Source organism: Nicotiana tomentosiformis, chromosome 6 (genome assembly GCF_000390325.3).
Source record: "Nicotiana tomentosiformis chromosome 6, ASM39032v3, whole genome shotgun sequence".
Classification (NCBI taxonomy): Eukaryota; Viridiplantae; Streptophyta; class Magnoliopsida; order Solanales; family Solanaceae; genus Nicotiana; species Nicotiana tomentosiformis.
In genome coordinates, this window is record NC_090817.1 from 2,880,944 (window position 1) to 2,894,503 (window position 13,560).

A 13,560-nucleotide genomic window follows, 5' to 3' on the forward strand; every position below is an offset into this window, starting at 1 on the left:
AACTGAAGCTACCGAGCTTAAGCTACGGTCCAATCATGGCCTCAAGTCCTCCAGACTGGCCCATCACCAAAATATAGAATACTCATCTTGAACTTCATTCATGGAATCATAAGCCGACGATGCACAGCTGATACCGAGCGCCCATGTGCGTATACGAATGCGTGGAAAGAATTTAAAGAGTTATATTTCAAGCTGAATCAATTTTGTATGATAAGAAAAGAAATATGAGAATTTACCCTAAATGCCATGTAACCACTTTAAAAATAGGCATGGACGTCATCATACCGATCCGCAAGACTCTACTAGACACTTGCTCATGACTCGTAGAACCTATGAACCTATAGCTCTGATACCAACTTGTCACGACCCAAAATCCAACTAGTCGTGATGGTACCTAACCCAACCCGTTAGGTAAGCCAACTATTCACTATCCAATTCCAATGTAATTTAACAAGATAATTAAGTAAAAGAAAATGACTAAATCTTATATATTCCCCAAGAACTGGTAGTACAAATCATGAGCTTCTAAGAATAGAGTTTACAAAGCTGGTATGAAGTAAATACATCATCTGTTTGAAAAGTACATAAACAGAGTTTTATGAATCTAAGGCTACCATAAACAAGAGGCAGCTACCACCGGAATGCAGGTACATCTTCAGATCCAGCTCCCAACGAACACAGCAAAAGTAGCAGCCAACATCTGCACGTAAGGTGCATAAGTGTAGTATGAGTACAACCAACCCCATGTACTCAATAGGTAACAAACCTAACCTTAGGTTGAAAGTAGTGACGAGCTAACACAAAGGTCGGATCCAACGCCAATATTCCACAACAGTTCATAACATCATAGTACAAGTAACAAAGAGGTATCTCAGAAAATAAAAATGCTCAGTTCGTTCACAGTTTTAGAAAAATAGGCATATCTTTTCAAGTATCTGAGTGAAAACCCAAATCTTTTACCGAAAATGCCAAAATTATGAGTAAGTTTGAAAACATTAATTTTCCCAAAACAAAAATCCTTTCAACAATAAATCAGATGTTTCATTTCCTTTCTAGATAGCTAGTAAAAAATGCATCACTATGCTCATAAGCCAATGGGTGTAAGAAGTCATGAATGACGTGATATAGTATAGCAAGAGGAAAAATGCATCTCTATACTTGTATGTCAAATATGCATGTCAATGCGATGCAACTCAGTGATAAAATCATATGCATACTCTCCGAGTATCATTTCACTCAATCCTCCCAATCACTCAGTCCTCCCAGTCACTCAGTACTCACATTCACTAAGTCCTCATAATCACTAAGTCCTCACAGTCACTCATGACTCACAGTCACTCAATCCTCTCAAATCCCTCGGCACTCGCGCTCGGCACTCACACTCAGTAGGTACCTACGCTCACTGGGGTGTGTAGAGACTCCGGAGGGGCTCCTTCAGCCCAAACGCTATAATCTGCACGGACAAATCACGTGTTGCACGGACAACTCACGTGCTGCACGGACAACTCACGTGCTGCACGAAAAACTCACGTGCTATAATATCAATATCTGGATCCGCACGGACAACTCACATGTTGCACGAACAACTCACGTGCTATAATAATATCCGGATCCGCACGAACAACTCACGTGCTATAATAAGCCAATCTGGCCTACTGCGGCGTGCATCCCGATCCCATAATTATCCTCACAATATGGCCCTCGGCCTCACTCAGTCATCAATCTCTCCAGTCTCTCGGGCTCACGATGTCATAAAAATCAGCCCAAAATGATGATATGATGTATCAATAAATAGCAACGGAGACTGAGAGATGATATGAAATGAATGAACATGACTGAGTATGAAATTTCATTTTAAACAAATAATTTAACAACAATATGACCTCTGTGGGTCTGAATAATACTGGCACATAGCCTCAGCATAATATTTTTAACATGATTCCCATCTCAATTTCTTTCACACATAAAACTACATAGAAAATGCCAATATCTATTGACTACAAAATTTTACGGAACCAATTACATCACAATTTCTATAGTGAACGCCCACACGCCTGTCACCTAGCATGTGCGTCACCTCAATACCAAATACATAACATGTATAATCAGGGTTCATATCCTCAGCTCTAAGATTAAAAGAAGCCAAATCCAATGTCGAGCAAGCTAAGAAATGCTCTAGAAATTCCATTTTGCGCGTATCAACTTTCAAACGGCTCGAATCTAGTCACAATTAATTTGATTCAGCCCACAAAATTATAGGAATTAATTCCATATTAAAATACTAATATTTTTCAAAAAATCCGAAATTACGCCCCAAAAATCACCCGTGGGGCCCACATATCGGAATCCGACAAAAGTTATAAAATATGAACGCCCATTCAACCACGAGTCCAACCATATAAATTTTACTCAAATCCGACATCAACTCGACCCTCAAATCTCCAAATTAAACCAAGAGGGTTTTCACAAATTTTTAACTTAATTCACCAATTAAATATTGAAAACAACCATGGATTCGAGTAATTTAACCAATATTGAGTTAAGAACACTTACCCCGTTATTTTTCTTGAAAATCTCCCAAAATTCGCCTGTTCCCGAGCTCCAAATCGGTAAAAATAGAAAATGGGACGAAGTCCCATTTTCAGAACTTAAACTCTATGCCCAGTCATTTCTTCTATGCGATTGCAGTCCAAGTCCCGCGATCGCGAAGCACAATATTTCCATTGCCCAAAATAACCCTATATGATCGCGTACAAAGTTATGCGATCGCGAAGACCAAAATAGACTGCCCCCAAAACTTCTCTACGCGACCGCACGATAATACACGCAAACGCGAAGCACGAGTTTCCCAGGCCTACGCGATCGCGGACAGCCCACGCGTTTGCATAGAACAATGCCCGCGAACCCCATCTGCCTCACCTCCCCTTCGCGAAAGCAACTTGATCCACGCGTTAGCGATACATTCCTTCTTCTGAGCTACGCGATCGCGGTCGTCCCCACGTGATCGCATACAACAAAACTCAGTAGCCCCCAATTAACCCTACGCGATCGCAGACCTTCTCACGCGATCGCGTAAAAGGAAACCAGATACAGATATCAGAAAATTCCAGCAACATTTCAAGTCCAAAAATTCATCCGTTAACCATCCGAAACTTACCCGAGACCCTCGGGACCTCAACCAAATACACCAACAAGTCCTAAAACATCATACAAACCTAGTCGAGTCTTCAAATCACATCCAACAATACTAAAGCCACAAATCATACCCTAATTCAAGCCTAATGAACTTTGAAATTTTAAGTTTCCACAAACAACGCTGAAACCTATCAAATCACATCCGATTGACCTCAAATTTTTCACACAAGTCATAAATGACATAATGGGCCTATTAAAAAATTTAGAATCGGATTTCGACCCTGATATCAAAAAGTCAACCCCCTGGTCAAACTTCCTAAAAATTCGACTTTCGCCATTTCAAGCCTAATTCCACTACGGACCTCCAAATAATTTTTCAGACACGCTCCTAAGTCCAAAATCACCATACGGAGCTATTGAAATTATCAGAATTCGAATCCGAGGTCGTTTATACATACTCGACATCCAGTCGATTTTTCCAACTTAAGCTTTTAATTATGAGACTAAGTGTCTCATTTCACTCCAAAATCCTTCCGGACCCGAACCAACTAACCCGATAAGTCATAAATCAACTGTAAGGTATAAATTAAGCAGTAAATGAGGAACGAGGCTGTGATGCTCAAAACGACCGATCGGGTCGTTCACTAGGTAGGTCATAATATACCATAAATCTTACTTCGATTTATTATTATCGAGGTCTACTACCCAACTCTAGGTTACTCTCTCGATGCTTATCTATATGTATAAATCTAAGTCCTTTAATACTTTCTCATTACTGTTCATCTTAACAATGACGACTTAATCTCATCTTATACTTTGTAAATTTTATCCATCCATTGTTGATTCACCTTAATGTTGATCCATAATCTACCACTGATAACTTGAGACCTCTTATGTAATACAATTTCACTAGGGCTCACGTTGCATCGGGGAACATTTGAAGTGATTTGCCTGATCCACCTAAGGATGATACTATACTTCAATAACCGTATTTTATAGCATCCCAACATGATTCATTTTATGGAGGTATTTTAATCCTGTGCAATTCATGAAATCCTTTTTCTTAAAATCATTACTTAATCAAAGGCCTAAACGACATCCTCTTATCTATCACCATTAAACCATTATTCTGCTACCAGGGCAGCATTTCATCTCCTCTAATTTCTCCTAGTATTAGACTCTTCTAAGTACATTCAGGCTAAATCGAGCTTTCTATAACTTACGGAAACCATCAGCTCTCTTGTTTTGATGGGTTTAATCCCGAGGACTTACTTATTCTCGTCACCTCCTCACTCACTTTTTCTTATCCTTACTCCTATCTACATAAAACCTTGTCGCTCTATGATACTTTATCTTGTGACCTACACATATCTTTTTATACTACTCGCAACCTTCCTTTAACTTGCTAGCAATATAGATTTCCTTTTGCGCCTTCTCAATTGTCTTTAAATGTAAGCAGTTACTTTTCCTGGTCGTTCTGCCACTTGTTGCATGAATACTTGGCTTATCTTATTGCCCACGAATAATAAAATTTCCTGTAACTCATATGATTCAAATATCACCTTTGATTTTTTTTCCCGTTCATTAGCCACGATAGGTGCCACTTTCTTATGGAGTGTATACAATATTGTAGTGAAACTGTTGTTACAGGACCATTTATTCTTCAAGTTACTATGCTTAGGTTGAAGCCTTCTTCCTTATTTTCTCAACTAGTCTTTCGTTGTAGTACTTAGGGGAGACCCTTTTACTCTTGTAAAGCTCCGAGATTATTACATCATATACTTGATGGAATTTTTGATGTCCTTTCTCACATATAATTATCCCTAATTACTTAACTTTGCGCCCTTGTGCTCGTGTGGTTGCTTCTAAACTGAAATTTTTGACTATCTTCCTAGTGGCACTCTCTGTTATTTCCTTAACAATTATACGGTTCCTTTAACTACCCCAACTCCTATCTGAATATTTCTCAAGGATTATGACGTCATATCTGCGAGACTGAACACTATATTGGAGTTCACCATGTTTATCTTGCACAATCTGCTGATTTGTCTGTATCCTCTTGTCTAGCCATAACTAGGCTTTTCCTGAATCAACTACTAACTACTCGTTGGTCCATTCTAATCTCTATATTTCGCATAATCTCTCTTGGGATATGTCTTTTTGTCTTAACTTACCTCTGGCACTGGCTCCTGATGTATCAAGATTCAAGTGTCCATTCGCACTTATTAATCAATAACATCCTGGCCGGGAACTCTTACCGCCTCTCCTCGGCGTCATGCTTGCATAATGTTCTAGAATCGCGACATATATGTAGGATCTGAATAAATGCAACCTCATCCCTTTCGCCTTTTTATCACATTCTTCCTTTACTATTCCATAGTTACTTGAACCACTTAACTCCGACTTAATACCACATCACACCATCTTCCCCCTTTAGGGGAGTACTAAGATGTAGTGCTACAACGATCTACCTATAGATGGTTTACCTATTCATCTTTGGCATATTTTCACATCATCAATGACCCTCACTCTCCTTACGGTAACCCTTATGTACCAGGTATAACTGAATTCCTTATGCACAAAGGTGACACCTAGTGTATGTGGCACAATTAGTCCTTTAAGCTTAACTCTGCTCACTTTTTAGGGAAGCGTCTTCCTGAATGAACTTTAAAGATTATTCTTTTGTTATCCATTCTATTATTGTTGGAATACTAACTCTAAGATTATCACGATGTCGACTTTTATCAAATCTTCCGATTCCTAATTCATGTTCAGTTTATCTTTTTCACTAGCCCATACTAATTTCTGTTACTCCGGGGGTCTAACTTAGCCTTCTGATGATCACGTTCGAGTCACCAACTCATTTCTTGAAATGAGGGTATGACTTTATAGCTTCTATTATTTTATTGTCTCAAGGCTTGTCACATCTTGTCTTTTCCTTCACTTGACTATAGACTCTGTCATTCTGTCATATTTTGATTTACCGTTATCACCCATTTATCACATCTTACTCATAATGCTTCATTTACTCTCTTCTTATTCTCCGGCTAATATTTCTGTCTATCACTTTATTTTGAAAATTTCAACAAAACGTTCTTTCACTTTTAGCTCCCCTTGCTTCATCTCACTGGCTCTTCGGGATGCCTAACATTCTCTTTTTTTTTGTACTAGGGGCGAGAGTTATACTAAGGTAAATATTTATCCCTTCTAAGATTTCACTGCCTATCTTCTGAAATTTCTGAATATTCTAGTATTCATATCTGACTGTACTATTCTAGAGTTCACCATTTGGGTGTCTCACAAGGAGATCTATTACCACATTTGCACTATCCTTCGAAAATGTTAGCTAATGATAACAATCCATCCACCATTTTGTGTTACTCTAACCCCAACTGGATTCTGATATCTCATTCTTCTCTTAAACTATATTTGTTAGCTCCTATAGAGCATAACTGAGATGGGCGTGTCTGTGAATACCTAATTTTTGTACTATTTTAACACCTCCTAAAATCATTAGTGTTTTGTTGCTTTAATTATATTTCCCAATTTTTGTGTCTTTGATTGCATATTTCCTATCATAAAAATACCAAAAAAATAGTTCTTTCTTTATTTGTGCATTTTAGGAATTAACTAACTATTCAATTGGTGAATTAATCTAGTTAATTGATCATTTGAATAAGTTACTTAATTAATTTATTTGTTTGTGTAAATTTAGTTTAATAAGTAGGATTAAGAAAGAAATTAGGCCAAATTTGAAAGAGAAAGTGGCCAAAAGTGTAAGATAAGGGGCTGCCTTTGAAAGGGTCCGGAACGACGTAGTTTTGCCTCAAAACTATGTCGTTTCATTAAGTGATCCAAGATCAAATCTCACCCATTGATCACCCCTTGATCTAATGGTCCATATTTGATCTCTCAAGAGGTATTTAAAGCCTCAAAAATCTGAAAAATTCCCTCATTTTCCCCATAACTCTTTCTCTCTTCTCTCTTCTCTCTCTTCTCTCCGCCGCCGCCGCCGCTGGAAATCACCCACCGGCGGCGGACCACCTCCAAACACCTCCAAATTAACACCATATAATCTCCACAACCTCCTCTTCCCATATCTCCAAACCAATTCCTTCAAAAAACCCTCAAACTCTTTGAATTTTAGATCTAAGAAACTTTAGCCGTCACTTTTTGGTCCAAATTCTTGAAGCTCCGGCCAACACCACCCTACAACACATACATGAATGGATAGAGCTCCACGAGACCTATCTTTTCCTACCCATTTCACCCCCAAAATCCCCGTCGCCGCCGGCCCGCTCCTCGCCGCCGCCACGGCTCCACCGCCGCCACGACTCCACCGCCTCACCACCGCCAAAATGCCTCGAACCCCCATTTTAGCTATTTTTCGACTCAAAGACACTCATTTATTTTGGCGAGATGCTGAAACGCATTTCGTTCTAGCATCTACCCAAAAGAAACATGCGTTTCGGAGTCGGGTAGTCGTCTTTTAGCATCTCCGGCGTCTTCTCGTGGCTCGAACGGCTTCAAGCATACTTGTTAGGTATAATCGTCATCTCTTTAATTAATTTTTGATTTTTTTTTAATTATTTAGTAGATTAGTTTCTGATTTTTTTTTATTTATTTATTTTTCTGTTGTGGTTATTTCTTGTTAATTAGAGTTTCAAGTTAGGTTTATTTAATTAGCTATCTCTATTTAGTTTAGTGGTTTGTTAGATTCGTTATTGATTTAAACATGATCTTTAGTATATTAGTTAAATCGTTCACTTAGTTAGTCGATTATTTAGTTGTTGTTAGTCGTTGTCCGATTGTTAACGATGCTCGTTCTGTTTTGAGCATTAGTTTGTGAATTTAGTTGTTTGTTTAGTAATTAGTTTGCACAAATCGAATTCATTCCCATCAAGTTGGTTTTAATACTTAGTTCAATTACGTTTTTAGTCTCATCTATGCTTTGTCAGTTCATAGTTTTCCAAGTTTGATTTGTGTTGAGCAAGTAGTTTGTTGTTGATGGTTAAAATGTGAAGTTTAGTTTATTTTATCACAAAATAGGGTAATAGTAGCTTACTTTTACTAGTAGGGTGGTTGAAAGGATATTTTTTCTCCTTGCTTCTGACACAGCAGATTTTCAGGTTGTCTTTTCACCTTTGGGACAGACCTTGAACAGTGTTTAGCACACAAAGTCAGTCTTTTGGAAAGATTTTTGGTGAACCAAAATCTGTCCAAAAAATCTAACTTTATTTGCCTATTGAAAGGGCTGTTTTTCTCATATAAAATGGACTCTTTTACACTTAGAATGCAGAGGCCTACTGACTGAAAAAGGGGACACTCTATTACACACTCTATCTTATACTGAGACACATCTTGGAGAGTTGCTTAAAGACATATATCTTTGAGAAAAATCAGCAGCTTAATACATATAACAAGGTGAAATTTCAGAGTTTTGTGAGGATTATTTGAGTGCAAAAACCTCGAAAAAAATAGAAAGAACCCTTAGGCAATTTGTGAAGTTGATAGCTACCCGTTTCAAGCATCTTTGTTGAGTTTTCTGGGTTGTCTTAACACTTGAGTTGCTGCTGTTTCTACTGTATTTGCTGCTGAGTTTTTTTGTTGCTGCACTGCTGTATTTTATTATTCCACAAATCAGGTAACTTTCAAATTCTTATATTGCAGATTCTTGATGATAATAAGAAGGATTTGATCCCGGTTTGGTTGATGGAACATATTAGATCTGATTTTGTTTCAAGATGAATGTTATATTAGTATTATCATCAGGTAAATCTGTTTAAAATTAGTTAAATTATCGTTTTCTTCTTTATATATGTGATTGAAATTGCATTCTGTTAAGATTACTTAGTTTAAGGAAAAGATAAAGACCCCACTTTTAACCATGTTTGTTTAGTTTGGGCTCTTTTCCGTGAGTTACTTTCATGGTTCATGTATAATTATCTAAGAAAGACTTCTAGCTTCAAATGTTTTGATGTTTTGAATTATAGTTAACATAATGTTATACTTAATATAGTTCTTCTCTTTAGCATTGAAGTATTACCGTTTTTTTGTAGTTTTTATATTTAGTCGTGGTTTCTATGTTGTTAATGAGTGTAGTTTGATTAGTGCCATGATTGGTGTAGATGAGTAGAAATATTATGTTAGTCCTTAAGAAATAGTTGGTTAAGAAGATAAAAGATAATAATTGGCATGTAAGTTTCTTTTATGATTTTTTTTTTTTTAGTTTGGACATCAATGTAACAAGCAATTTGGGCGTAGAAGAATACTTGTTATTTTGTGTTGTCTTGGTCATCAAGGCTCTTAAGCAACATGGGCCAAATAAGCTAAAATTTGTAGGCCCAATGACAATAGAAAGCAAGATGGGCATTTTCTTTAAAACCAATAAATTATCTTTTGTTAAATAAAATAAGTGGCCCAATACCATGAAAGTTTAACATAAGCTTACCCGGGTTTAATGTCTTGCATTAGTGAAAAAAATATTTTTAATAATAATATTTTTTTTCCCAGTCGAACAAGTAATAAATAAAAAAGAAGCGCTTTTTAATTAATTTAAGCGATAGGCAATTTTAGGCACGTTTGAGATGTAGACCGTGTGTTCATACACGGTCCTTGGTCGATATTTTTTTTAAAAATAAAGTAGTCATGTGTGCATTCCCGCTCCTTGACTTTTTAATATTAATTGTATTTAAACCATGTGTACCGACACGTTCTTTATTTTAATACATATAATCAAATAAGGACTTTGTGTGCTTGCACTCTTCTAGGCCAAAATTATTAATTATTAAGCAGCACTAGACAATAGTAACTTAAGGCAAATAATACACACCTTATCCAAAAATAATTCAAGCTAAATTTTAGTCAATAAAAGCGACCGTGCTAGAACCACGGGATTCGGGGAATGCCTTACACCTTCTCCCCGGTTAACAGAATTCCTTACCCGGACTTTATTTTCGCAGACCAATAATAATAGAGTCAAATCTTCCTTTGATTAGGGATTCAAATAAAAGGTGACTTGGAACACCAACAAAATTAATTCCAAGTGGCGACTCTGTAAATAAAATAATCCTTACTCAATTTTGTCACTTTAATTGAAAAAACCCTTTAATCCACATAATATTATTTTGCGGGTAGAAAAAGGGGTGTGACAGCTCTGGCGACTCTGCTGGGGACATTAAGAATTCGAGCTTGTATATTGACTTTATTTGGTTTATTAATTTTTGTATATATTGTGATTTATTTGGGCCTAATCTGTTACTTGTCCACTTTATACTGTTTTGATATTGTTAAACTGTACATATAAATTGTATCCTCTCTCGCACCCCTCTGAGTCTTCTTATAGTTAGTTATGTTGTGTTTGCCTACCAGCATCACAAAATTTCTGTCTTGAGATAAAGCCAGTTAGCCTACCAGCTTCTGGTGAAGGATTTAGTCACACATGCTTAGGCGAGAGAGTCGTTAGCTAGCTAGTGCTGTTCTACTACTGGTGACGCTTGACGCTCCTCGGCTCGGGTTGTTCGCTCGAGTAAGCCAGTCTCGACACCTTCTCCATCAGGATTTAAACCTAGAAGAACATACCTCATGCGGGATATCCCTAGTAGGTTCGCTTTATTTGCATCACGTGCATTTGACTTAGTGAAACTCGGCACAAGGGACGAGTCCGTATAAGACAGGTATCCTCTTTGAGACCATAACATTCACTTATGTGCTACATGTTACTTTATTTGGGAGGCTTGCATGTCGACCGGCTTTAGGGTGGATTAGTTGAATAAGCAGAGGAAAAAAAAATATGCTCCCGATTTCTATACAAATGTTCGTTCTTTTTAAAATAAAAAATAAAAATAAAAAAAAAACCCGAAGTGATTTGGTGCGTTTGGTGTCCATGATTAATTTTTCATAAAGAGAGAAAATATAATTAGTTTCATTGGAAATTTTATCACCGAACTATGCGAGTTTGATTCTCACCGGATGTGAGATACGTAGGCAACCTCCATCGGGTTCAGCCCACATTTTTCAAAAAAAAAAGCATAAAAATTACGCATGTGCATAAAATTTTCAAAAAAACAAATTTGCTATTTTTGGTCACCTTTTACTGTTTGGCCCTCGTGTCTGGACGTTTTGCCGAGACACCCTTAAAACCTTCAAGGGAAGTACCGAAGGGCCATTTTTGAAAAAATAGTCATTTTCTTTATTTTTGTCTACCTTTTATTATTTTGTCCCTATGGTCGTAGTATTTGCCGAGACAACCTTTAAGCCTCTCTCGGGAGTATCGAAGGGCCATTTTCGTAAAAATAACAATTTTATTTATTTTATCAACTTTTTATCATTTTGTCCCTATGTTCGGCTATTTTGTTGTGACTGCCCCAAAAGCTTCTTCGGAAGTGCGAAAGGTTCGTTTTTGTAAGAAGGCTTTGTAGTCCAGTTTTGTCTCTTGTACGAACTACGCACACTCGATTCCTGACCCTATGTAAAATACGTAAGCAACCCTTTTATGGTTCGGTGCCCCGTCCAAATCGGTCAAGTCTTACCATTATGGTCACAATTGAATGATCTTTCGAAATTGTATCATCTCCCAACGAGAGTGTCCACTCAATTTCAGTAAACCCTCACTTCAAAACACGGTTAGGGTCGGTTACTTGAGTCCCACATTGCCATTTTTAACTTTCATGAGTCAAACCCCAAGGCATCAGAGATTTTTGTATTATCTAAGCTTGCATCGGTCCTAACCTCATGTTCTACTACTTAGGATCGATATGGATATAATGAAAAGAAGATCTGACAAAAGACCGAAAGATGACGAGCCCTCACAGATTTGGCTTGTGCATAAAACACCCAGGTTGTTGAGACAATGGTGGGAAAATATGGGCATTTGTGGGCAGGAAAAGATAAAGGACCATCTGGATCACTTTATGAACATTATGGAGATCAACCCAAGGAGGGACTTAATCGAGGCATTGGTGCATTTCTGGGATCCTAATTACAACGTATTCCGTTTTAATGGTTTTGAAATGACTCCCACTTTGGAGGAGTTAGCTGGATACACAAGGTTAGGTGATGAGCTTCGGAAGAAGAGACCTTTGGCCTCAAGGGATGTCACTGGCAGTGAGTTCCTTGAGCAGATGACAATCAGCCAAAATAAAATAGCAAGTGTGGAATGAGGGCACGTCTGATTGGATTTCTTGTACGACAGGTATGGGTGTCCAGGTGGATTTTCAAAGCACGGAAAGGAGCTTGACAGTAAAATTGGATACAAAGCTTGGTAAAGCCATGGGCGGAAAGCATTCCTAGTGGTATTTCTAGGGACAATAGTTTTCCCGAGGCATAACAAAAATATTGATATTCGATTATCTTGCATAGTCACCACTTTATTTCATCGAAAGGACGTCACTATCATTCCTATGGTATTGTCTGATATTTACCGTGCCCTGACCAAGTGTCGGGAAGGAAAAGATTTCTTTGAAGGCTGTAACATCATACTCCAAATATGATTTTTAGAGCACCTTCTCAGTCATCCAACACGGGTAAATTTTAGTGTTCATAGGAGCCACAATGAGCTTGGAGATGAGTTTGAAGATTTGACTGAAGACAGTAGCTTCCCCAAGGGAGTCGAAGCATGGAGAGGGCATCTTCAAAAGTTGACCGCTACTGAAATCACATGGAACTACCACTGGTTCTCACCAAAAGAAGTCATATACAGATCTTACCACCATTCGTTTTTGATTTTGATGGGTCTTCGGGGTTTTCAACCGTATGTGCCTATGAGAGCCCTACGCCAGTTAGGTCGAAAACAAGTAGTGCCCACAGTGGAGCACATGCAAAGATTCACATGGGAGGTAATATCAGAGGATCTTGTTCGTGAGGCTTATGCTCAACAGGTTTGGTATGAAATTAAGGTGCTTGAATCTCACACTATGGTGGAAGATCAGGATCGAGGAGAGTTAGATCCAGCATATTTTGAGTGGTTCTATGACCAAGATGCTTTTAGATCCAGGAAAGAGACAGTTCTGAAGAGCACGACAGAATGGGAGACTGAAATCAGAACAAGAGTAGGGCATGCCAAGGAAGAAATAACAAGAGATTATGAATCCATCATCCGGGCTCTACGTAAGGATATAAGTATCGCTAACGTGAATATGGATTTGCAGTGCATTGAGTTTGAAGAGGAGAAAATCAGACTGACACATGAGGTCCAAGCGCTTCAAGCACAACTTCGACAAATGAGAATAAGGGTTGTTGCTCAGCAACATGCAGCCATTCCAAAGCACGAAGAAATGTATCACAGCCTTATCATTCATGATCTAAGGGCTCGGGCCAAGGCTGCAGAATCAGGTAAGAACCAGGTAGAGAATGAGCTTGCAAAGGTCCAGAATCAGCTAAATCTAACGTTACAATGCGAGGCGGATATATCAGACATAGACAATA

The 13,560-nt window shown here is 38.0% G+C and overlaps 1 long non-coding RNA gene across 1 annotated transcript; it reads left to right on the forward strand.

Annotated features, from left to right (window-relative positions):
- Positions 1-7,205: 7,205 nt before the first annotated feature.
- On the forward strand, positions 7,206-9,023 carry LOC138893259 (uncharacterized). The gene is made up of 2 exons (XR_011408297.1): positions 7,206-7,678; positions 8,806-9,023. It is a non-coding gene; the product is annotated as an uncharacterized lncRNA (long non-coding RNA).
- Positions 9,024-13,560: the final 4,537 nt, after the last annotated feature.